At 44.5% G+C, this 25,754-nt stretch overlaps 1 protein-coding gene across 7 annotated transcripts in view; it reads left to right on the top strand.

Moving 5' to 3' along the window:
* Positions 1 to 25,754, top strand: part of PELI3 (pellino E3 ubiquitin protein ligase family member 3) — a 306,160-nt gene that overhangs the window by 25,801 nt on the left and 254,605 nt on the right. The gene's annotated exons all lie outside the window — the stretch shown is intronic.

The following is a 25,754-nucleotide window of genomic DNA, read 5'->3' as shown; positions in this document are numbered from 1 at the left end:
ATATATAAAACAGATAAATGTTACTGTATCCGTAGTGACTTCATCAATAATGTCATTGGTAAGGTGACATGTAATATCACCAATGATGTCATTCGTTTAATTTGTGTTGATTCCTCTCACATCATGTGAGAGTTTATGTAGGAGATGAGTTATAGTTTTCAGGAGCACGAGTTGTGATTAATGTTGCTGGATATTAAAAAAAGGCCAGTTTCAGGGGGTTTTCAGTTTGATTTCATAACCATCAATTCACTTTAACTGTGGTAATTTAAAATAGTTTTTTGTCTGTCTCGCTGAAACACCATACATCCTCAGGGGATGCTCCTGCATCCACTTTACACCCTTTTCTGTGATTTTTTTCAGGAAACTATTCAGTGCCTGGTTTCTTGTATTATATGCAGCAGTCAGTATTTTCAGTGGCTGTGGCTGACAGATTGCTCAAAACGTCTTAGGAGCTGTAAATCCTGTATTGGGCAAAGGTACAAAAATGCTCAATTCTGGTGTTGTATTTTATTTTTCAAATGTAGTTTTTTTATCAGGGGCGAGAAATTCAGGGATCCAATTGTGCTAATAATAATCTGCAAATTAATAGACAAGAGTACACAAAATTTCCTGGATTGAAATCCAGTTATCTCAAACACTACTGAATGGATTTAGACCAAACCACCCAATGGCATTATTCTGAGTAAAGTTCTAGTTTTATGTCAAGTTCGGTGTAAATGCGCTTACCATTTCTTTCAGTAGGTAGAAGCAAGGTTTTCTCTGGGAGTTAAAACAGAAAACACACCTTTTATTTCACCCCTGTAGACCCTCCAACCCCATCATATCTGTGCAATGTTTATATGTCATATCTAAGGTGTGCAGGCTAAGGTGGTGCTAGATTGTTTGCGGTAAGTAGTTGGCACCAAACAAACAAAACAAAGTCATAACTATGCAGTTATCACCTGCTGTGATATATGTTTGTGTAAAAAGTGTACTGTAAAAGGGGCTTGCAGGACTAGATGGCATTGAAGAGTCTTATGATCTGGATTTTATTTTAAATAAAGTTCATGTTTATAAATTCAGCTGTTCTTAAAGTGGAAATAGTAGAAATGTTAGAAGAAAGAGAATTATTAAAATGATCTACCAAGTCATTGCTACTGGAAACGGGAGATAATAAAACAGAATCCTCCTTGTGAGAGGAGTCAATGTTTTTGCAGATCAAGGGTCTTTGTACACCTTAAGTAATGAAAGATGTGCACAGTACATTCAATTTGTGGCGTTAGAAATAGAAAAGCTGGGTCTTAGAGTAGGCATTTACATGGTTAGGATGCAGATATTGTACAGAAGGTGCAGTACTGTGGGTAAAATGTGCATTGTGTGTGAGGAACCTATTTTGTTGGGCTGGAGACATTGCAGTGAGTTAGGTATAACATGAGATCAGAATGTTGTTTATCAAGTCACAGTAATTGACAAAGGCATGATCTTAATATGTGCATTTGAGGTTCCAGAGGTTTTCAGTGTTAAGAAAGGCTTTCAAGAAAACTCCGGTCACAGAATAATTTTTTATTTTTTTTATTTATCTTTTTATTTATTTTAAAGACAAACTTAAACAAGAAATCGGGAGTATAATTTTTTCTTTGAATATGGCAGATACATTGAATTATTGGCACAAGCATGTGAATCAGCACTAACGCATGTCTTATACTCATGGGTGATGCTGGATCCTAATCTGGAGGAACAGTTGGCGCAGCACAAATATCCCCCCGGTATGAATTCCATCTAGCCCACACTCGGGACCATTTCTGAGGGCAACCCCTTGCCACATACACAGTCTTCTCCCAGAACATGAAGACAGGATAAAATTGAAGCTAGGTGCAGTGCCTGTAGCACCCAAAGTAAGATGACACCGAATTTGATGCTCATCCTTTTGAAACAAAGAACTTTAGAGAATGATGACGATGGAATCATAGAAGTAGTACGGTCTTCACTTTGGTTAGTTCCTGTAGTTTTGGTGACCAAAGGGAATGTGATTTGAGGATGTGCGTGGACACAAGAGATCTAAATGAAAACATCTGGCTTGCCTGACATCCCCTTCCTAATATTGAGAAGAGGAAAAGACTGCTGGAGTGGCCTGAAGCTTTCAGTGTGATTGATTTGTCATCAACTTACCATCACGTGGAACTCAACTAAGATTTATAATATTTTACTTTAGTCACACATTTGAGTCCATATTGTTGCTATTGCATGCCTTTTGGGTTAGCCTGAGTGGCAGCATTTTTTCAACAAGTATTGCAAATGATATTTGAAGGGTTAGATCATACTTTTTATTTTCAAAATGATATGTTGGTGTTGTGAAGGATATAGAAAGTTATGAGTAGACTGTAAAGAAGGTTATCCAGTATTAGGGTATCTTTCATTGATTCATCACATGCTTGAATCATTTCCCGTCATCGAGATAGGAGTCCTCGTACATTTGTAAAGGTAATGCCACATTAGACATAAAAGGTAACAGGCCTAAGGCCTTACATTTAGTAACGTATCCAAGTCCTTATTTAAAAAGGACCAAACTCAAGAGAACAGCCAATCAGCTGACACCACTCTCTAGAACCTTCCTGGAAGGAGCTCCAGTCCGTCAGATTTTCTACCGCACGTCGTGCTAAGGGACTCTCCACTGAGCTCTGCTTAGTTTTCCTCATTTTTTCTTGTATACAGATATTTTCTTGGATTCAAGGTATTTTTCTTCTCTATTTCCATTGTCTGAGTGAAGTTCTCCAATTTGTTCATGCCAGCCACACTTAAAAAAGGCATTTTTAGGCCCTGTGGTACCTGTAGAAAGAAAAGGCTACACATCGATGACTCTCATAAGGACTGCCTCTATTACCTTTATCCGAATCACAAACCAAAGGACTGCAAGGTATGTCGTACCTTTTCTTCAAAATCATGTAAGACCGTGAGGGAAGGCTTTTAATTTGGCTGCAGAAGCTTAAGACAGGGACGACCCGGTATCTTCTGGGGACAGTGAAGGCTCGTCAAGACCTTCTTCAAAGGCGCCTCAAAAAAAACCTCGGGACGTCTCTCCAGGTCATTCTTCGCAGCAACCTCCAAAGAACACGCACAACAAGTCTTCAGAGGCTTCTAAGAACTAGGAGTTGCCTTCCAAGGAGTCTCTTTCCTTTCAAAGTTTGATTTCTGCCAAAAAATCCACACAGAAATCAGCTTCGGCCCCTCCTACTCCTCCAGTGAAGGTAAAACATGCTTTCAAGAAACCTTCCTCAACCCCATCGACGTTCAGCTCGTTGACGGCGGTAACGCGACCCCAAGAACTCCAGATACTGTAATCGAAGTGACTTCGTCGTCGTCAAGCATGGCAACAGTATCGGTCTCGTCTGCGTCTATTTCATCGACTACGACATCTTCGTCGACGGGTCAAGCCCCTTTTTCGTTGATGATAAAAAGTGTCAAAATATCATTGTCGTTGACGAAGATAGCATCGATGGCTAGCTCGGCGACGAAGATGACGACGAGTGCCTCGTCGACGGTGGTGGCTGCGTTGACGACAAGTCTACCGTCGACTACCCTTCCATCTACGGTGTCTCCTATTTCGTCATCGACAGCAAGAGGTGCGTCGTTGGCAGCAGTTCTGTCATTTACACCTGTTTCGTCTGAGACTTCCATACCTATGCCCGTCGACGGTTCTTCAAAGACAGTATATGTACTGACGACGACCTCGTCGACGACACCAAAATCAAAAGCAGAAACAGTTTTCCCAACATAAATCTATGAAAGAGAAACTGACACCCTCTTTAACATCAACTAGTAGGGTTCAACCTTTATTGCCAACTCATCTTTGGAAGAGGGTGAGGACTCTGACGACGATAGCATGTTCGGAGCTGCAAGAAGTCTCTCTGAATTGAACATCAAATACCAAGAGGACTCTGAGGATGAGGATCAATGTTTTGATGAACATTTGTTCTATCCGTACCAAAGGTGTCATCAGCAACTACAACCAGAAATGGTTTGTCTTCTCTCAGCTCTGATAACGGGCCTACAATTCATTTAACACACAGAATCTCGGAGGCAGGGTGTATGCTGCCGCACCACTACCAATATTATCCAAAAAATAAAAATGGTAGGGGAACCCTAATGAGGTTTCCTATACAGACTCTCACAAATTGCCCACCTCTAAAGACCAGCCACCGTTAATGGTCTTGAATACAACATATATACCAAGGATAAGAGAGGCACATGTACAGAGACAATTGCACAACAGTCCTTGGATTTAGTCCACAACACACAGAAGAGTGGCGATGACAGGAACAGGGACCTACAATTCATCGGACTACAAAAAGAGGTTCCTGACGTCTACATCTTCTTCTGCACCAGCGCTTTTTCCACCTCCTGTGGTGCAAGATCAATCTCCATCCCTTCCTTTAGGTTAAGTACCTGTGCAGCTGCTTCCCTCTACAGGCGGAGAGGAGGAAGAGCAACAAGAAGAAGGAGAAATTCAAGATACCCAATCACTTCCCGACGAATGGGACGATTATATTATCCCTCCACCAGCATCACCATCTCCACCTCAGGCAGATTGTCCTCCGGAGGATAAAGGAGGATTCCATAATCTTTTAGAGAGAGCAGCCAGTCGTTTTGAACTTCCAATGCCATCTCACCAACAAGACTGTTTCCTCTACGATTTCAAGGAACCTTTTAAGAAATCTGTCAGGTCTATGCCTATTATAGACTATATCTGGGACCAAGGCATTAAAATAATGAGAAACCCTGCTACAGTTCCTCCAGTCTTACCAAGACTCACAGAAAATACAAAGCTCCTGACGACGCTCCTGCCTGTCTTATAAGTCACCCCAGACCTGATTCTGTGATTACTCAGGCAGCACAAGCCAGGTCAAAAAATCCATTGGCGCCACTGTCAGCTCCACCAGATAATGAGGGTAGAAGGCTAGACAACATATAAAAACTGTTTTCCACCATGTCTGTGTTGACCGTCAGGGCGTCCAATTCTTTAGCGTTACTGGGACGCTACAACAGGCAAATGTGGTCAGACATTGCTCCTTACCTCAATGATCTCCCAAAATACATCAAGGAGGAGGCAAGGAAAGTGTTACTGGAGGGTGAACACTCCGCTTCAGAAATTTTTGACTGCACGATGGACATCGAGTCTACTGGTTTCTGTCAGCTAGCTGGAGCTGCGGTCCTAAGACGCGAAGGATGGCTTAAGGCTACAACATTCAGGCCTGAAGTCCAGACCAAGATTCTTAATATGCTTTATGATGGACACGCTTTTTAGGAAGCATATTGATGAAGCCCTTCAGGGAATCAAAAAAGATACTGATAACGGCCAAAGCCTTGGGTACCCTCAAGTATAGAAGTACCCATTTTCGTGGTGCATGGGGTAAAAGTCAATCTTCCGACAGAGGAGGTTACCAGCAGTATAGGTATTCTTTGTATACTTCCTCTAGCCAGCAATACAGGACGTAGTTTGCCCAGAGACAACAGCGACTGCCTATAGTAAATCTTTCTTTCAAGGAAAGGCTAGACTACAAAAAAGATTCTGCCTGACGTCAATGACCTCTCTCTTCTGCCGGTTACAATTTCTTCTCCTCCCCCCAAAGTAGGGGAACAAATATCCCATAACCGTCAAAATTGGAAACAAATCCAAACAGGTCGCTGGGTCTTACAACTAGTACAATTTGGCCATTCCCTAGAATTTATACAGCTACACCCGCCAACTCCTCCTCAACCTCTGGCTCTCAAACATTTGCACCTTTTACAGTTGGAAATAACATCTATGATCCAAAAGGGAGCAATAGAGCGGGTTCCTTCTCATAAAAAAGGAAAGGGATTCTATTCCCGTTTCTTTTTAGTGCGCAACAAGGAAAAGAAATGGAGGCCAATTTTAGACTTACGAAATCTAAAAAATTCCTCAAGAAACAATCATTCCGCATGGTCACCATTCAAGAAGTCTTGCAGCTTCTCAATTCAAACGACTACATGGTATCCTAGGACCTCCAAGATGCCTATTTCCCTATACCTATCCACAAGAAGCACAAGAAGTTTCTAAGGTTCGCTGTAGCTGGCATGCATTATCAATTCAGAGTTTTACCAATCAGACTCAAGTTGGCCCCACGCATTTTTACAAAATGTCTTGCTTAAGTAGCTGCATATCGCAGACAACATCACCAGATTTTTCCTTATCTCGACGACTGGCTCGTCAAAGCATCCTCTCTCAATGCTGTGAAGAAGTCTTCCAAAGCCTGTCTACGGCTTTTCAACAAATTGGGTCTCACTTTAAATCCAGACAAGTCAGTCCCACAGCCTTCTCAACGTATAACGTTCCTGGGAGCTGTCCTAGATACGGTCCGTAAAAAGGTCTATCCAACGAAAGAACGACAGCAAAAACTTCTGATGTTAGCAGGCCGCATACAAAAAAGAAAGCCTTTTTCAGTTCACCTATATAAATCCCTTCTGGGAATGATGTCCTCTTGTATTCTTATAATTCTCTATTGCTGTCTACACATGCGTCCTCTTCAGGAAGCTTTGACCGCTCAGTGGATTCATGTGAACAGATCCTTCGACTCCAAAATACAAGTGACTCCACAAATGGTCGCCTCACTAAATTGGTGATCTCGTCATCGCCATGTATCTCAAGGCTTACCTTTCCTTCCAGAAGCCTCTCCTCTGGTTCCAACAACAGATGCTTCTCTGGAAGGTTGGGGGGCTTTCCTTCAGGAGCTTCAGCAGGAAGTGGTCATCTTCCCCGCAGAGTCTACACATAAATCTCTTGGAACTGAGGGCGGTCTTTCTAGTCCTGCAGGCTTTCTTTCCCAGGATACAAGGCTTGTTAGTGCTTGTCAGGACAGACAATACCACGACAATGCACTATCTAAATAAACAAGGAGGAACTTGATCTCTCTCCCTCTCCCAAGAATCTCAACGAATTTGGAACTGGGCAATTCAACACGGAATCTCGTTGAGAGCAGAATACGTTCCGGGGAAGGACAATATAATAGCAGATTTGTTAAGCAGATTACAGACAACCTGCCACTAGAGGGATTTGAACCTAGATACTCTCAACAGAATCTTCTCCCAGTGGGGAGAACCAGCATTGGACCTGTTTGCCACAAAGGACAACCCCAAATGGCAACACTTCTCAATCTGGCATCCCCAACAGGGATCTCTGTGGAATGCGTTTTCAATAGCATGGTCCGGTGTATTTACCTACGCTTTTCCACTGATTCCTCTTCTTCCCAGGGTTCTAAAAAAGATGAAAGCAGAACCTTGCAAACTAATTCTAATAGCTCCACTATGGCCTCGCCAACATTGGATCACAGAACTTCATATCCTTTCCTTACAGCAACCAATTCCTTTGAAACCGTTTCCCTCTCTCCTCACGATGAACCAGGAACAAGTTCAGCACCCGGATCCTGGCTCTCTGAGATTATCGGCTTGGCTCTTGAGTTCCAGGAATTTCAAGACCTAAACATTCCTCAAGAGCACAGGGAGATTTTGTCTTGTGCGAGAGCAGACAGTACCAACAGAATATATCCTTTCAATTGGAAAAGATTCTGCGTCTGGTATGGGTCGTCTAAAGTGCATCCCCTTAAATCCTCTCCAGAGGAGATCTTGCCATATCTTCTCCATCTGGCAAATTCAGGTCTCGCTCACGTTTCCATCAAAGTTCACTTGGCTGCAGTCTCCTGTTTTTAAAGATCTTCCACAGGTTCTTTTTGTGGTCAAATAGACTGATAAAACAGTTTCTCAAAGATCTATTCAGAACTTTCCCCCCAACTCAACATGGTACTTACTCAACTTATGAAACACCCTTTGAGCTGATACATAGAGCTGACATAAAATACCTCTCATGGAAGACTGCGCTTTTACTAGCCCTTTCATCCGCAAGAAGAGTTAGTGAACTTCAGGCTTTCACAATACAAGAACCATTTCTTCAATTCAGTAACAACAGGGTGATCCTACATACCAACCCGACATTTATACCTAAAGTCCTATCAGACTTTCACCTTAATGAACCGATTGTCTTAAAGACTTTCTTTCCAAATCCTCAAACGGCAGCTGAAAGAGCTCTGCATTCTTTGGACTTGAAACGCTGCCTTAAATTTTATCTAGACAAAACAAAATCCTTCTGCAAGTCTAACCAGAACTTTGTGGCCTACAGCTTACTCAGGAAAGGCTTTCCCCTTACGAAGCAGAGCATATCTAGATGGACTCCAGTGCTATTCTCTTCTGTCACCAACAAGCTGGTCAACCTTTACAGTCAAAATTGTGTGACCATTCCACTAGGGCAGTATCTACATGTATGGCATTACTTGCTGGCATGCCCATCACGGACATTTGTAGGGCAGCAACCTGGAAAACGCTGCTTACATTCACCACTGCTTGGATTCCCAATTGACGAAGGATGCTGCAGTGGGACAAGCGGTGCTACGTCCTCTATTCCAATAAACGTTAGCCTTCCTTCCTTCCCTCCAAACTTTTTTCTATGGCACATTTCTCTGTTCTTTTTCTTTGTTATGCCAAGATTGAAGTCTATTTGCTATTTTATATTTACATGCGTATTTCATTTGCATGTATGTATGCTTTTATTTTCATTTCTCAGGAAATAGTTTATGGCTATTTGTAGATGTATGGTTCATGTATATGACGAAATGTGCTCATTATTTATTTATGCTTTTTATTCTGATTCAAGCATGTGAATCTATGAAATATACCCTAATACTGGATAATACTTACCTGGGGTAAAAAATGTGGCTGCAGTGCAGATTACCTGTCTAGACTGTGGTAAGAAAAAGAAGATAAGGAAGGGTTTGATGGCAGGCCTGCTGTGTTGGCAGTAGAGTAATTAGGGTTTAATAAAGAAGAGTGGTCAAGAATGATGGAAACGGCCATGTGTCCACGTTTGTAAGGCGATATATTGTGCATGGTTTGGGAAGGTCTCAAGATCTCTAAAAAATAAGTGTGGAGTGCTAGTCAGTTGACTAGAGTGGATGTGAATTATGCAACTAATCATTTGGAATCTAATGGAGGGAGCATGCGTGTCAACATCGGTAAGAAGAGTGTGACCAGACCGCTGAGAGCATGAACTCAATTCACTGGACTAAATAATTAATTAATGTGTGTGAATATTTACATTCTGTTTCTTGCCAAACTCTGATTCCTGTTTATTATATTGGAGTACAGTATTTGTAGTTCTCAATTTCTATAACCAGTTCGCATTGAGGTGATTTCTATCTTTGGATTAGTTATAATTTTTGTTAATAGTTGTTAAAGGGGAAAGATGTGTTGTGGTGTTCTAAAGACTCTTTGGTTGTCCTCATTATATCATCTGAAATCATAATCTTGTATGGAGTCCCTCAAGGCTCCATTCTCCCTGCCTGCCTTTGTTTTTATTGTGAAGCCACTTGGCACTATCTTAACAAAACAGAGAATCTTATTCCTATAATATACACTTGTGAAACACGGTTATATATGAAAATGTAATGTTCAATGAGCCTCAAGGTCCTATCCTCGTCTCTTAAAGCAATACAAAACCAAACGACCAGCTTGAACCTGAAACCACAGAAGAGAGAATATACCCTGCTCTCCTCCTAACACATGTCAGGAATTGCCCACTGACTGAAAAACACAAGTTAAACTAGATAAATTACCATCTTGGCACAATTTCATGGCTTCAACTCACCAAATTACCCCATCTTGATCTATATGTCAAAGGGATGACCAACAGTGCCAGATTCCTGTCAACCCCGCTCTGTAGTTTGAAACCTTTCTTTCCAGAACGACCTTAAATTGGCTATTCAAGCCTTAGTAATTTCATGTATACGCCTGCTACATGCATTACTGTCTGGCCTGTCCAAATATGTTGCACAAAAACCTCGAGTCTCTGGCAGAAACACAACTTTAAGAGTTAAGCTCTGCGCAAATTGGATGCACTCAAGTTTGGAAATACCTCCACCTTCAAATATGATTTCTCTATAAATGCACCGAAGATGGATTGCCCCTTCAGTACCCATCAGCGAGACCACCCTTTCTGACTCCTGAGAGACCTCTAATAGCATTTTCTTGTCCTCTGGCAATCTGCATCTATACTGGATAATGGATCTTTTTGTTGCTTTGTTTATTTCAGGAACTCTCGCCGTGTAGAAAGTTATATTTAATTACCTAATTTTCAAAGACAAGTGGCTTGTATCCGGGTCTGGCAAGGACCTCTGTGGTTACATAGACTACCCCCTTTTCCTCCATTAATTGGCTTCTTGGGATAAGCCTGACGGAGCCCAAGGCCACAAATAAATATTGTTTTGTTGCGCTTTTAAGACACCCTCCCTTTTCATCTTAGAGTACTGGGTACAGGCCATGCTCTGTTAAATAGAAAGTTTTGAGATTGACATAAGCTCTTGGCAAAACGAATTGCGGTAAAAGAAATCATTGGAAACAATAAAATCACTATTGGCTACTTCGGACAGCTTGCAATCGCTCTATGTAATGTACAGAATCTAGACCTAATTGTAAAGCAATGTTATATCAAGTACATAGCTTGTGGGTTTGTTTCTGAAGCACAGCTCAGGTACTCTGCTGATTTCTTGTGTTTGCATGTGGTGAGCAGTTTAATTATCAGAAAATGATGGAATTTTTAGCTAGCGTGGCAGTGCATTTTTCCTGTGCCAGCTGGAGGATACCTGTTTTTGTCTTTTACCCGAGTCAGTCAGTCAGATAAATAGTCTGCATTCAGTCATAACAATGACCATAAAAATACAGATTTCAAATACGTAATACATCATATGATATTTCAGGATAAAAAAATACAAATTAGCACATATTTAAAAACACCATAAAATATAATCTGTGTATAGATTCAACAAGTTATATAAAAATTGCATTATGATCACCCATGGAGACTGACATTCATTTAAATACTATTGACGATCTCATCAGGGCTAAAATAAATAAATATTCTCATGAAACATATCTCCTCCTCAATTTTATTGCAGTCAATATAGTTAAGGACAGATAAGCAAATTGTGGGAGTTTTTAAGCTTTTTAAAAAGATCAGCCCCTCTTTGTACAATCTAAAGTGCTCGTGCTTTAAAAGTGGTTGTAAGATACGTCTTCTCAAGCTGCTGATATAGAGTGCAAAAAAGCATAAGGTTTGAGCTGAAGAGTTATTGCATGGGCAGCCTGGAAGAGATTCAAACCAGGACCCAGAGTTCGGAAAAGCAACCAGATAATGATTTGAATGTAACCTGAGCCTCGTGAGGTAAAACCTGTGTTTGGGTTTTTCCACCAAGGTTAGGTACTGCTCTATCCCAGGCAATGTGCAAATGGACAAATAGTTGAGAAGTGAAATTGAATGGCTTGATCTTGCAATTCTAATCTCTTCATTCATCCTGAGTAATGTTTCCTTAATTATGGCCTTAGCCTGGGGACCAATACTATCTGGAAAACCAAAGAGATTGGTCAGGCACATGTTATTAAAGCTTCTCCTAATTTATGCTCCCCAAGGGATGGAGTATCTATTTTTCCAGCTTCTGGCAAACGCTCAGAATATCTCTGAAAAGCTTGCTTGTGGGGTACACCAAATGTTATCACAGAGTAAAGGGGGGGCGCATTTTAACTCTGTCTTCCAAATAGCCCGTACCTAATTTACTGTGGGAGCTAAAGCTTTGGGGCGATTTACTGATGGCCAGTATCTGGCAGAGGAACTTATCTTCAAGGGTGTGCATTCTTGCTGGTGCTTCATGACCCCACACACCAGCTCTATATGTTCCCCCTCCCAGACATTTATATTTATGTAGCTGGACCATCTGTTTTATTGGCTTGTGTTCCAGTTGTTTTGCGAATCTAAAAATAGATCAGCACACTACTCCCATTTTCGGAATTCTCTATTTAATCATACCATCCCATGACAAGTTTGCATCAAACAGAATAACTAAATAGTTGAACTATAAAACTTTAGTAATCGGAATTTCACCAATAAAAAAGGATTTTATTTTGGTGTTTTTTGGACCACAAGCTAAAATAAATGATTTCTGGTTTTTACTTTAAACTTGGATTTGTCATAAAACTGTTAAAACCATTTAAAAGTTTTTGGAGGCCATTTGCTGTTTGTGAATTTAAACCTGGGTCATCTGCCTATAAACGAACTGGGACCGGCCGAGAGGCAAATCTAGGAGCATCACCACAATATAAACTCAGGGCTTTGTCTAAAGTATTAATATTGAATAAAAACAGAAAAGGTGCCATTAAATATGCCTGCATGACCCTATCTTTTAGGTGGGACGCTTTATCTAAGTCTTCCACTGCTTTGTCACTGATTTCCCTTTTCCTAATTTCTAGCGCTTTTTTTAAAATAAAATTTTCTGGCTGATTTTACTGCCTCACTATTGCTTGGGATTATTTTGGTGCCTTTTTTGAGGGCTTTTAAGGCTGTAGTACAGTCCCAATTAAACCAAGGATGCTGTTTATGATCTTAAGTTGGTCTGGTATTAATTAGCAATTGGGTAGCTGTCTTACATGTAGCTATATAGTTATCTCGGATCTTACTAGGGTCACCATCAGGGGAGAGACATTGAGAAATAGCCTGGCTGGCTTCTATTACTAATTTCTTTGCTTCCTGTTAGCAAAACATTCCTTGATTTTTGCAATCAGATTTTTTTTCTGCAGTTTCAAATCCAGCCATGATTTCTAAGCACAGCCACTCCGTGCAAGTTTTCTATTTTTCCCGGGGATTCTGCCTGTCTTTTTATGCTTCAAAGTGTTTTTATTGTGTGTGTGTAGCATTGTATAAAACAATTTACTCTTATTTTGCTGCTTTCTCAGATAAAATTATTGTGCTTGAGTGTTGTGTATTGTTCTCTGTCAGTGTAATGATATGTTCAGGTGACCGACCATGCAGGATCTACCTTAATGCTCCCAATGAAGTGGGTAGTATCTATCATAATATGCAGCAGCGCTTGCTAATATACAATACGAGTGTAAACATATTACATTCTGAAAATTTGGCTTTGAAGGGCATTATTTCCTGTTTCAATTCTAAGGTATCTCTGAGTGCTGAATGAGAAGCAGGACTTTGTAAGTGTCATTACATCCATTTTATTTTTTGATAAATAATTTTTTATTCTTTTATAAGTATCACAACAAATCACTATGTTAGTCCACGAAGTGCCCAACCCCGTGACGGATACAAATGATTGCAAAATGGCCTTATCATCTAGACTTGCACATTGAAGAATGTTGTAAGCATAGTAATGATGCAGCTCACACCAACCGAGCATTCCCGGCTGAGGCCTCAAGCTATTTACTCCAAATCTTTGCATGTTTGGTGGGACACCCCCCGGCCTCATAACACAGGCATTTCCTGTTGCGCACACCAGTCTATCCCCCAGCGCCACAGCTCCAGTGTCGGGGACCTAGCGGCTTTCTAGTGTGCAGCGATGTCTCTTCTAGCTACAAAAAGACGGTACGTAGTAAGTAAACTCCTTTCAGCAGAGAATCCCCCATGCCTGTGTCCGTCCCTAGAAGGATCAATAATGGGGAAAGTTCCAAAGTCAGTCCCAAAAAGCTCTGCCACCACCGCCTCCCAGTAGTGTGATATAACGTGCCAAGTCCATACCATGTGGTAAAAATCTGCTGGCTCATGGGAGCATCAATAGCATGCAGGAGTTGCCGTGAGACCCACGCAGGCCAGTCTGGCAGGGGTGAGATAGGCACAATGAAGATAGTACGTTTGTACCAAGTGAAGCCTGGATGAGATTGTCAGAACCCTGGGAGCCATCAGTGCATCACACCAGTCGTCTTCCTCTAAAAGCCCTATCCATTCCGGTCACCGGGATCGCTGGTCATCTAACGACCCTGGGGCATTAAGGATCAGGGTACGATAAATCTGGGACACCCCACCCTTACCTAGGGCCCCCTTCTTAATTGTAGCTTCAATGGGGCTGAATTCCGGGATGTTGGTATCTGGAGGGTTGTGTGTCCGCAAGGCATGGCGCAGCTGCAGGAACCTGTGGAACTGCGTTTTGTTCAAAGCATAGGTCTGTTGGAGGTCTTGAAAAGAGAGCATATGTGTACCCGCCCAAACATCCCCTAGTGGTGTGATGCAGATGGCGTCCCAGTGTGCTAATCCCTCCACCACTTCCCCCAACCACGTGCTGTGCCACAGTGGGATGTGCTGAGTAAGTTTCGCCCACCATCCCTCATGCTTCTGGGCTGCCCTCCATCCTGTAAACGCTAGGCGAGTCACTCCAGGCATCGTGTTAGGTAAGGCTGCACCATAGAGAAGCTCTATAATATGCAAGAAGCCCAGCGTAGCAAGATCTAGTCTGTAGGCAGAGGCCGACCCGCACCCAGCGAGGCAGCCATCAGCTACCAAAAGGTGTGATGCCAGGTTTACAAGTACAGGTTAACCATACCCAGCACCCTTTCTTACATACATTTAAAAAATATATATTTACTGTATTTATTGCCCTATTTTGCTTTTGGCAGGCAGATTACTCCACCACACATGTGACATAGTACCCTGTTCGCCAAGCTCTTGACTCTCGCTCTATTTAGAGTGGTGGAACAATCATGTTCTACTACTGGGACCTCCACTTAATCCTTCAATGGAAACCTTAGATTGATAGCTCCACAGATATGGTGGTTATTTAGGATTTACGTTTATCCATATGTTAATCCTGTTCGGGACCACCGTGGTCTCAAACAGGAACGCATAGACATGACCTTACACTTTAGGAGAAAACTCCTAGTGTGTCATTGATTTTTTTTTACAAGTCAAAGTCAGTTTTTGTAAAGCTTAAAATGTTGCTGTTTAGGATGATTGAACATGGCTCCCACACAGCAGAGTTACAATGCTTTCAGTGCAACCCCACGGTCCATGAGGGCTGGATCCAGTCAAACTTTTTTACCTATCCATATGTGATACATTTGCAGACAAGGGATCTAAATGCAATCCATGTTTCATTGATCAAAATAAATTAACCTTATTTATACAATATCAAAAAGGAACATCTATGATTTGTCACAGAACCACTGCATCCCATTTTAATTGTCAGTCCTTCACGGTATCATCAAATATGTAGGGTTGTCTGAAATGTTCATGTTCCTGGGTTTATCTGTTCATCAACCCATACCATTCTATCTTGGTGTCCTTTCCAGTACCTGTAATATATACATATTCTTTCTGCAACTTAGTTTCAATGCTCTGCAGGTAACTTGCCAAATACTTGATTGTTAATTGCTCGTTTATTGCCTTGCTTATTCAGGTAGTCTCGCTTTATAAGAACGTTTTAAAATATATTTTTTTCAAGGCAGATGGCAAGTGCCTCACTGTCTACCTCACTGCAATCCTTTCGCTTACAGTCCAAATGTATTGGGGCCCTATATAGAGTTGGCTACTCATTCAATTACTACAGTTTCTCGAGCAAGTACAAAATCCATAGTAGAAGCCACCATTGTAATTAATTCCACCATTCTTATGCCTATGCTATAAGCTCTTCCTTTAGAAACTGAAGGATTTTTCTTATGAATCTTCTATAAATAAAGCATTCTTGTTAATGCTGCACACCTTTCAGATACATTGTTTACATTGTACTCGTCACACTTCACTGGATCTCTGCCGTGTCATTGTAGGGTATAACATGTACATATCTTTGTTCCAAGGTGAACTGGTAATGACAATTCGATTTCTAGCTTTAACTTGGGCATGTCCTTGAGAGCTGCCATCTTCGACCTCTATCTATAGTGCTTCCTTCCAGCACCATCCTTAAGCACTATATTGACCATTACAATTCAAACAAGCACTCTTTCACAAACGTTTTTCTGGTGTACAAAAACAAAGTTACATACAATTTCCTTCACAACTGCATAGTATTTTTGCAGAGCAACCATGCACCAATGCTGAAATAGATGTTGGATTTCATCACCAGGAAAGAGTCATGAGTAAATGCAGAGTTTCTCCCACAGGGCCCTGATCCGGGGATTCTTTCTTATGGTCAGATACTGAGACATCCACTGGGAACATTTTACGCTCCACTATCGATGTCACCTTCACTGGCCCTGTAGAACCTATTGTTAGTAATATCTGGGATGGTGGAAGCACTAGGTTGTAAGGACATCTACCCCCTCACCAGTATCTGAAGAAATTATCCAGCTGGAAGGGTGTAAAGCACACAGTAGCAGAGATCCCCTTTTATATACATCTCTTGCCCCAAAAACTCGTGCAGGCCCAGGGCCATGGTCCCCTGTTGCTTCACTGAATCTGGAGGTTGGTACTGTTAAATCGAACCCAATTCCTCCAGTGAGCAGTCTCGTTCGCTCTCATAGTCTGGCAACTCCTTTTCAGACTACTTCACTGCCTTTGCAGTGGAGCCTGGATCCTGTGCTAAACAGATGAATGTTGAAGACTAGAGTGCAGGCCAGGAAACTAACAGTGTGATACAGTGTGGAAATAAGCACAGCAGGCAAGTCACTGGTTCTATTAGAAACAAACAGTCCATCTAGATCATAGGAAGCATAAAACAAAGTAAAGGCACCAGGAAGCACCAGCCACCTCTGAAGTAGCTGACTTCGGTGACCCACCATAGTTCTATTGGGAGGTTGCCTGACACCAGAGGAACGCTGTAGCCACAAGTACGTGACCCCACCTGATGCCTAGAAGCTCACTCCCTCTACAAAGGAAACTCAGCACTGGGTTCTCTGATAAAGCCATTTGACTCATAGAAGCCCAACCTGGTACCATCTCTGCAGGACACACTCGCCAACAGCAGTCCCTCTTTAGTGGTAGTGGATTCCATGGCAGACAAGTCGAATTCATCTGATCGTTCAGACTCAGAGCATCTAAAGATGATGTCACACCCAACACAGGCTTCAGTACATCTGTATCCAGGATTTACCATTACAGCATCCAGAACACCAGAGCAGACAACCTCAGCAGGTGTCTCTATTCATCATAAGAGTGAGAGATCGTACAAGACGTCTTTGACTCAAATCTTCCAGGAGTGGATTTAATCTCTCATAGGCGTTTTTGTGACTCACCAAAACAACAATGCAATAAGTTTGTCTCTTGGATGGGGAGAGAACTGGTTCCCTTGGTGGAACAGACTGATGATGGACTTAGCGGAAACTTTCTGTACATTTTTCAACAGATTTCTCTCATACTGAGTCGGGGGGGGGGGCTCAGTTGCATGGTGGTCCTAGGTGGCTCCAGTTTCACCTTGCTTGTTCTGGTTTTCAGAATTGATTCACCTTCTTCAGAGGAAAAGCATTCCCCTTCCTCAGAGGAATGACCTCTGTTCCAAGAGGTGTCCTTTTCTCACCACCTGGCTTAGGCAGGAACTCGGGTGATTCATCCAACATCTATCTTGTGGCCTTTGGCCCATACTGCAACAGGTCTGCGGAGACAATTTCCTCAACCAACTAGGCTGATATACATGACGCAGCATTTACCTTGGTATGGCAACCTCTGTCTCTGGTGATTTTAATTTACTTGATTCTTACCAAGTTAATGCAAAAGCCTTTTGAGCCAATGGCGTAATGCAAATTGATGCACCTTTCATAGTAAATCTTATGTAGTTTTTATAATGTTGGCTAGGAGTTTTAGCCCCTTTCTGCCGCAGAGCTATGCACAAGCTTTCACAAGTCTATGGTGGCTCACAGGAATAAACTCCTCTTTCTGTTTGAAAATATTGTATAGAGTTACACCTAAAAGGGGTAATCATTCTCCATACTTTCTTTGCACACCCTGAAGCTTTCTTGGCGTAGGAGACTGTTCATAACTTGGACCTAAAACATGCACTGTACTCTAATCTGGACTAAACTCAAGACATCAGTTCTTTGAACCCATTGGTGTGATCTTTTTCAGGCAGTGAACCCGATTAAGAGGTTGATATGGCAATCTTTGCCAAATGGGTAACACTGTTCATGACCAATTTCCACGCTTTGCATGGAGCAAACCGTAAGATGGTGTCAAGGCTCACTCGATCAGGCTAAGGCTGCTTCAGAGGCTTTCTTCAGGGATGTACCTGTTAAAAACGTATTTCTTGTGACTATACAATCTGCTGTCACTATGCTCCTGAGGCTGCCTCCTTATGCGATGCAAAATTAGGCCCTGAGGTGCTCCACAAACTTTTTGTCTATACCTTGCCACCTAAAACTGCCTTCTTATTCCTCCCTCCTTTTTCTTTATCCAATGCTATGGAACCATCCACAAGATGAGAATGGGAAAGAGCCAGGATAAGGAAGTAGGATAAAAAGAACTTTATGATGACTCTGAACACCTCAGCCCGTAATACAGTTGGTTGGATTTCTGAGTGGGGATACAGACCCCAGATTCCAGCTTGTTTCCCTGCACATAAATATGGCCATTACAATACTACAATGCTTGGATGAGGATGACCAGATTTTCTGCGGATGCCCAGGCCTCCTTGAAGGGTATGGCCTGTGTTGGAGCCAGGCACTTCAGGGATAAGATGGATTCTGCACTGGAGTACCTCACAGTCTGCAGGGTATTGGTTTGCCTTTTACGTCTGACTTGGCCTGCTTTTAAATACTGCCCCCAGTAAAGGAAATTCCAGAGCTCCTCAAAGGGACTTTCCTATTGTCAGAGACTGTCCTCGCAGCTCAAAATTAGGTGCACCAAGTCGGCTTTCGGTTAGAGGTCATTGGAGTGTGGCAAGTGTGACCAGTATGTGGCCCTCACTCCATAGCAGTTTGTTCGAGCAAGAGGTCAGGCAGCTCATGGAAAAAGCTTTTGGGAAGAAATATCGGAAGTACAGGAAAAAATAAAGTAAGCAGAGTAGCACCAGCATCTTGGAGATCGCCATTCAACTCAATGGGGACATTGGCAATGATCGCCAGAAGGGCAGAAACCTACAGACAGAACCCACACTTATCCAGTATTAGGGGTGTCTTTCATAGATTCACATGCCTGAATCATTCCCCGTCGTCGAGACGGGAGCCTCCGGTACATAAAAAAGTAATGTCCTATAGACATACATAGAGAAAATAGGCCTAAGGGTCTCACCTTAGTAGCCTTTCTTTGTCCTTATGCAAAAAGGACCATACTCTCACAGTCAGCCAATCAGCTCCGACCTCCCTCTAGAACCTTCCTGGGAGGAGCCTCAGTCCCTCAGATTTTCTACCGCACGTTGTGCTAGGGAGTCTCCAGCCTGAGCTCTTCTCAGGATTCCTTATAAATCATCTACTTTCCTTTGAAAAGTGAATCTTCATTCTACAATCTTCAAGGACTACTTCAGTAACACTTTGAGGCAGTAAGTGTTTGCTTTCCACTGCTTTCTTCGATGTCTGAATCCCAGAAGAAAGCCCTTTTCAGGGCCTGCTCTTCATGTGGGAAGAAAAGGCTCCATGTGGATGATAAGCATACCTTATGCTTATATTGCCTTTATCCGGACCACGTCCCTGCAGACTGCAAAATATGTAGGTCTTTCCCTAGAAAGACCGTGAGAGACAGGGAAGGCCGCCTTCTCATCTGGCTCGACAGACTCAAGGACAGAGACACTCTGGAATCTTCCGAAGGTAGTGTCTCTAAAACCTCAGCAGTCTCTCAAAAGAGGCCAAGGGTAACTTCCCCTGGCCCCTCAGACACCCCTCCTAGGAAGACAGCCAAGAAGTCTTCAGAGGCAAGATCTACGACATCTTCTGTGTCTGTTAAGGATACTCAGACTGTTAAAAAGCCTGCTCAGGCTTCTAGCAGACCTGCCCAGAGGACTACCTCAGTAACTACCACGGTGTCGACGACGTCAGCGTTGTCTCTTTCACCGTCGACGATAACATCTCCATCATCGTCATCGACAGGTAGACCTATTTCCTCCGTTTTACTGCTGAAATCGTCGACGACAAAGACCCTGTCGACGTCGAAAACTACTCCGTCGACGAAAACTACGCCGTCGACGACGATAACGACGACGACGTCGACGACGAACCCACCACCGACAGCCCCGACGACGACAGCATCGACGAGGGCATAGACGACGAAGACGTCGACGACGAAAACGTCGACGAGAACGACATCGACGACGGGCTCGCCGTCGACGAGTGCACCGACGACGTCACAGTCGTCGACGACCAAATTGCCGTCTACGGAGATTCCGTCGACGAGGACCCTACCGTCGACGAAGGACTCGTCGTCGTCGACGAAGTTAAAGACGCCGTCGACGGAGGAGTCGTCGTCGTCGTCGACGAAGTTAAAGCTGCCGTTGACGGAGGACTCGTCGTCGACGAAGACGCTTCCAGACACATGGAAGAAAACCAAGCTCGTGGAGGTGTCATCCCTCACGCTACCACCGTCGACGACGCCTTCGACGGCTTCCACCTCCAGTCCTGCATTGGGCAAGTCTACTAAGCCGCATATTACGCCGGAGACCACGTCTCCAAGCAAAGTGGAGATGCACCCGCCTAACGAAATCTTCCAGAGTGAAGACTCAGAAGAGGATGACCACCTGGGCCCCGCTACTTCCATCTCGGACCTACATGTCAAATGCCAAAGCACTGACGAGGAGTTAGAGGAATTCTCTTACCAGGAGCACTCCGTCCACACTAAAGTCAGCACGGAGGTTACCCCCATGATATGCCTACCTGCTGCTCTGGTGAACGACCTGAAATTCCTTGTACAGGATTACAAACAACGCTTCCCGGACGCTGACAGTAGAGATCAGCCGCCTATCGTTCCTAACCCAGCGGCAGCCCCAAAACCGTCTCGACCTCCCCCTCAGGCCCACCATGAGAAGATTCAACCTCAGGAGGTAGTGTCGTCAGACGAGGATGAGGAGGAGGAAGAATTGGAGGAAGGAGAGGTCCAGGAGGCCCACTCTTCCCATGATGAGGAGGATGAATATGTGGCGTCCTCACCAGCATCGCCCCAACCGCGCCATGCGGACTCGCCGCCGGTAGACATAGGCGGCTTCCATAAAATTGTGGAAAGAGCGGCGAAGAGATTCCATATGGCTATCGAATCCACAGAAACTGAATGCTTCCTACACGATTTTAAGGAGCAGACTCAAAAGACGACTAAATCTATTCCAATAATAGAATTTCTATGGGAACAAGGCAAGAAGATAATGCTGACGCCCGCTTCTGTGTCTGCGGTTGTTCCGCGCCTAGACAAAAAATACAAAGCCCCACTGTCTGCAGCGGTTTGCCTAAATGGGCACCCTAAACCGGATTCAGTGGTCACACAAGCGGCCCAGAAACACTCACGCAACCCTTCCTCCCCGCTGTCCGCTCCTCCGGACAAAGAAGGAAGAAAACTGGACACGATCGGCAAAAGGTTCACCACGACTTCGGCCATGACCGTCAAGGTAGCCAACTCCATTGCCTTGTTGGGGCGTTATAATCGCCAACTCTGGGAAGAAATAGCCCCATATTTGTCAGACCTGCCGGACTCAGTCCATGGGGAAGTCCAGGCTCTACTAGTGGAGGGTCAATCTTCGGCAGCCGAAATAATAGACTGTGCTATCGATGCAGCCATGACTGGCTTTCGTCAACTTGCTGGAGCTGCGGTCCTACGCCGTCAAGGATGGCTTAAAGCGACGTCGTTCCGCCAGGAGGTGCAGTCCAAGGTCTTGGACATGCCCTTCGATGGCCAGCACCTTTTTGGGTCCAAAATCGATGAGGCATTGCAAACCATGAAGAAGGACACGGATACGGCAAGGGCTCTGGGTACCTTACAGTCCCGGAACCAGTCCTTTCGAGGCAACAGATCCAGAGGACAGTCCTCGTATCGAGGTTCCTATCAGAATAGGTCCTCGTACTCCTATACTAACAAAGGTCAATACCAACACAAGCAACCTCAAGGCCGTCAATCATCCTATGGACGATCTAACTTCAGAGGCAAGAATACAAAGAGGGGCACTGGCGGCCGCCAGTGACAAGCTACTCCAGCCAGTCCAGCCACCCTATCCATCCTTACAAATTGGAGGAAAATTGACCCATTTCCTCAACAATTGGCAACTCATAACCACGGACAGGTGGGTTCTCCAAATTATACGTTTTGGCCATTCCCTCGAATTCACCACCATCCCTCCCAGGACTCCTCCTCGCAGGCGGGCACACAAAAACTTACGCCTGCTTCTCCAGGAAATTTCTGTAATGCTGAAGAAAGGAGCTATCGAGCGCGTTTCGGCACCCCTGAAGGGGAAGGGCTTTTACTCCCACTTCTTTCTTGTACACCAGAAAGAGGACAAGTGGCGGCCCATTCTGGACCTCCGAGCGCTCAACGTCTTCCTACGAAGCCAATCGTTCAGGATGGTGACGATTCAAGAAATACTAGGCATTCTAGAAAAAGGAGATTTCATGACATCCTTGGATCTCCAGGATGCCTACTACCACATTCCCATCCTCAAGTGTCACAGAAAATTCCTGAGGTTCGAGGTGGCAGGGCAACATTATCAATTCAAGGTACTACCATTCGGCCTCAAATCCGCGCCGCGGATTTTCACGAAGTGCCTTGCACCAGTGGCAGCTTTCCTGCGTCAAATGGGTCACCAGGTCTTCCCCTACCTAGACGACTGGCTGGTGAAAGCACCCTCGGAGGAAGACGCAGCCAAATCCTCCAACGCCTGCACAAATCTTTTTCAGAGGCTGGGATTAACCCTCAATCTCAAGAAGTCCTGTGTCGTCCCTACGACAAAAATTACCTTCCTCGGAGCAACCTTGGACACAGAGTGTGCAAGAGCCTTTCCCTCGAAGGAAAGGACAGACAAGATATTGTCCCTGGCCACGGCTGTGGCGAACAGGACACACCTGAAGGTCAGGACCTATACATCCCTCCTGGGCATGATGTCCTCCTGTATACTCCTCGTCCCTCACTGCAGACTCAGAATGCGCCCGTTGCAGGAGGCGCTCGCGAGCCAATGGACTCAAAGTACTGGCTCTTTCGAGGACACTGTCTGGATAACACCCAAAATGACCAAGAGTCTAACCTGGTGGAGGCGTCGCAAAAATCTGACCGTAGGACTGTCATTTCTCCTTCCGGCAACACCTCTGGTGATCACCACGGACGCTTCCCTGGAGGGATGGGGAGCTGTCCTTCAGGACCTTCGGATCAGCGGCAAATGGGACACTCAGGAAAAACAGCTTCATATAAATCTTTTGGAGCTGAGAGCCGTGTATCTGGCACTACAGGCCTTTCTACCACGCATCCGGCACTCCCCAGTGCTCGTCAAAACGGACAACACCACGACGATGCCCTATCTCAACAAACAGGGAGGAACGCGTTCGCTCTCTCTATCACGCGAATCGCAGAAGATCTGGAACTGGCTAGTGCTGCAGGGAATCGCACTCAAGGCCGACTATGTGCCGGGCAAGGACAATACCATCGCCGACGCCCTAAGCAGGCAACGATCACTCTCCCACGAGTGGGAACTGAGCGACAGCGCGCTGACTCACATCTTCTCTCAATGGGGAGTCCCAAGAATCGACCTGTTTGCCACCAAGGGGAACGCCAAATGCCCAAGCTACGCAAGCTGGCATCCCCAACAGGGATCACTGGGGAATGCCTTTTCCATCGGTTGGTTCAGCGTGTTTGCGTACGCTTTTCCTCCGTTTCCCATGATCCCGAGGCTCCTCAGGAAGATGAAGGCGGAGCCCTGTACCCTGATCCTGATTGCCCCGTACTGGCCGAGACAACACTGGTTCTCGGATCTACTTCTGCTCTCTATCAAGACACCGATTCGTCTGCGACAGCACCCGAACCTCCTGACGATGTCCAAGGGGCAGGTGCAACACCCGAACCTGCAATCGCTCAGCTTATCGGCCTGGCTCCTGAGCACAGAGAGTTCGGTGGCCTAAATATCCCGCAGGACTGCAGAGATATACTGGCAAAAGCGAGAGCAGACAGTACCAACAAAACCTACTCTCTCAAATGGAAAAGATTCTGCATTTGGTGTTCGGACCAGGGCCTGCAACCGCTGTTCGTCACTCCTGAACAGCTATTGCCATACCTGCTGCACTTGGCACGATCAGGACTGGCACATGCATCCATAAAAGTCCACCTAGCAGCTATATCGAGGTTCACCAGAACTTTCACGGGACCTTCCCTGTGGTCCAATAGACTTGTCAAACAATTCCTGAAGGGGCTTTATAGATCATTTCCGAGGCCTCGGAAAGTCCCCCCAATGTGGCATCTGAACCTAGTTCTCAACCAACTTATGAGGCATCCCTTTGAACCCATTCATCGGGCATCCATCAAATACGTCTCATGGAAAACTGCGATCTTGCTCGCTCTAACATCGGCCAGGAGAGTGAGCGAACTTCAAGCCCTGTCCATTCAGGATCCATACCTGCAATTCAGACAGGACAGAGTGATGTTAAGACCGAACCCAAAGTTCATACCGAAAGTGCCTTCGGACTTTCACCTCAATGAGCCAATAGTCCTTAGGTCTTTCTTTGCAAACCCTTCCACCGCAGCCGAAAGAGCACTCCATTCTTTAGATCTCAAGAGATGTCTAAAGTTCTATCTGGATAAAACCAAAGCCTTCAGAAAATCTTCACAACTATTCGTGGCATACAGCAATCCAAGAATGGGCCTGCCTCTCACGAAGCAAAGCATCTCGAGATGGATTTCCTCAGCGATTGCATTCTGTCATAACAAGGCCGGACGGCCTTTGACTGATCGTGTCACTGCACATTCCACCAGGGCGATGTCCACGTCAGCAGCACTTTTCGCTGGAGTGCCGATCCTGGACATATGCAGAGCGGCGACCTGCAAGTCACCGCACACCTTCTCCAGACACTACTGCCTGGATCTCGAACTTCAGAAGGATGCAGCAGTGGGACAGGCGGTGCTACGCCATCTCTTTCAGTGAGGTGAGCCTTCCCTCATCCCGCCATCCAGGTATGCACATTCTCTGCTATTGTGATGCTCTGCTTATGCTGTCTATTTACATGCTATAGTACAATGTGTGCATTGTCTAACATGCCTGCAGGGCACCTTTCCATCACGAATGTGCCTTTCTAATTGCTAGCTACTCTGATTCAGGAATGTGAATCTATGAAAGACACCCCTAATACTGGATAAGAACTGCGTTACTTACCTGTAACAGCAGTTATCCAGTATTGGTGTCTTTCATAGATTCACATGCAACCCTCCCGCCTCCCCTGGGAAGTCTCACATCCCTCTCTCACAATATTACGCCTAACTAGCTGAGTGCGTACGAAAATCTGAGGGACTGAGGCTCCTCCCAGGAAGGTTCTAGAGGGAGGTCGGAGCTGATTGGCTGACTGTGAGAGTTTGGTCCTTTTTGCATAAGGACAAAGAAAGGCTACTAAGGTGAGACCCTTAGGCCTATTTTCTCTATGTATGTCTATAGGACATTACTTTTTTATGTACCGGAGGCTCCCGTCTCGACGACGGGGAATGATTCAGGCATGTGAATCTATGAAAGACACCAATACTGGATAACTGCTGTTACAGGTAAGTAACGCAGTTCTTTCTCCACATTGCTTTCCTTGATGTTCCTTTCCGAGTGGTATATTTGGACACCCAGATATTTAAAGGTGTCGAGGCACCACTGAAGACAAGGTCCCAGTGGGGCATCCCTATGCAACTCGGGACTCAGTGCCAGGGGGAACAGACATGATTTAGGCCAATTCAACCTAAGTCCTGAGACATCCCCAAAGTCATCCAATAAAAGCATTGGGCCCGTTACTGAGACCTCCACATCTACGAAGATAAAACAGGACACCATCCAAACGTATGCATAGTTGAACTCCAACGTTGGCGAGTCTTAAAACTG

This window comes from Lissotriton helveticus, chromosome 9, assembly GCF_964261635.1.
Source record: "Lissotriton helveticus chromosome 9, aLisHel1.1, whole genome shotgun sequence".
Classification (NCBI taxonomy): domain Eukaryota; kingdom Metazoa; phylum Chordata; class Amphibia; order Caudata; family Salamandridae; genus Lissotriton; species Lissotriton helveticus.
The sequence above is the reverse complement of the archived record's forward strand: the minus strand, read 5'-3'. Positions and strand labels throughout refer to the sequence as shown.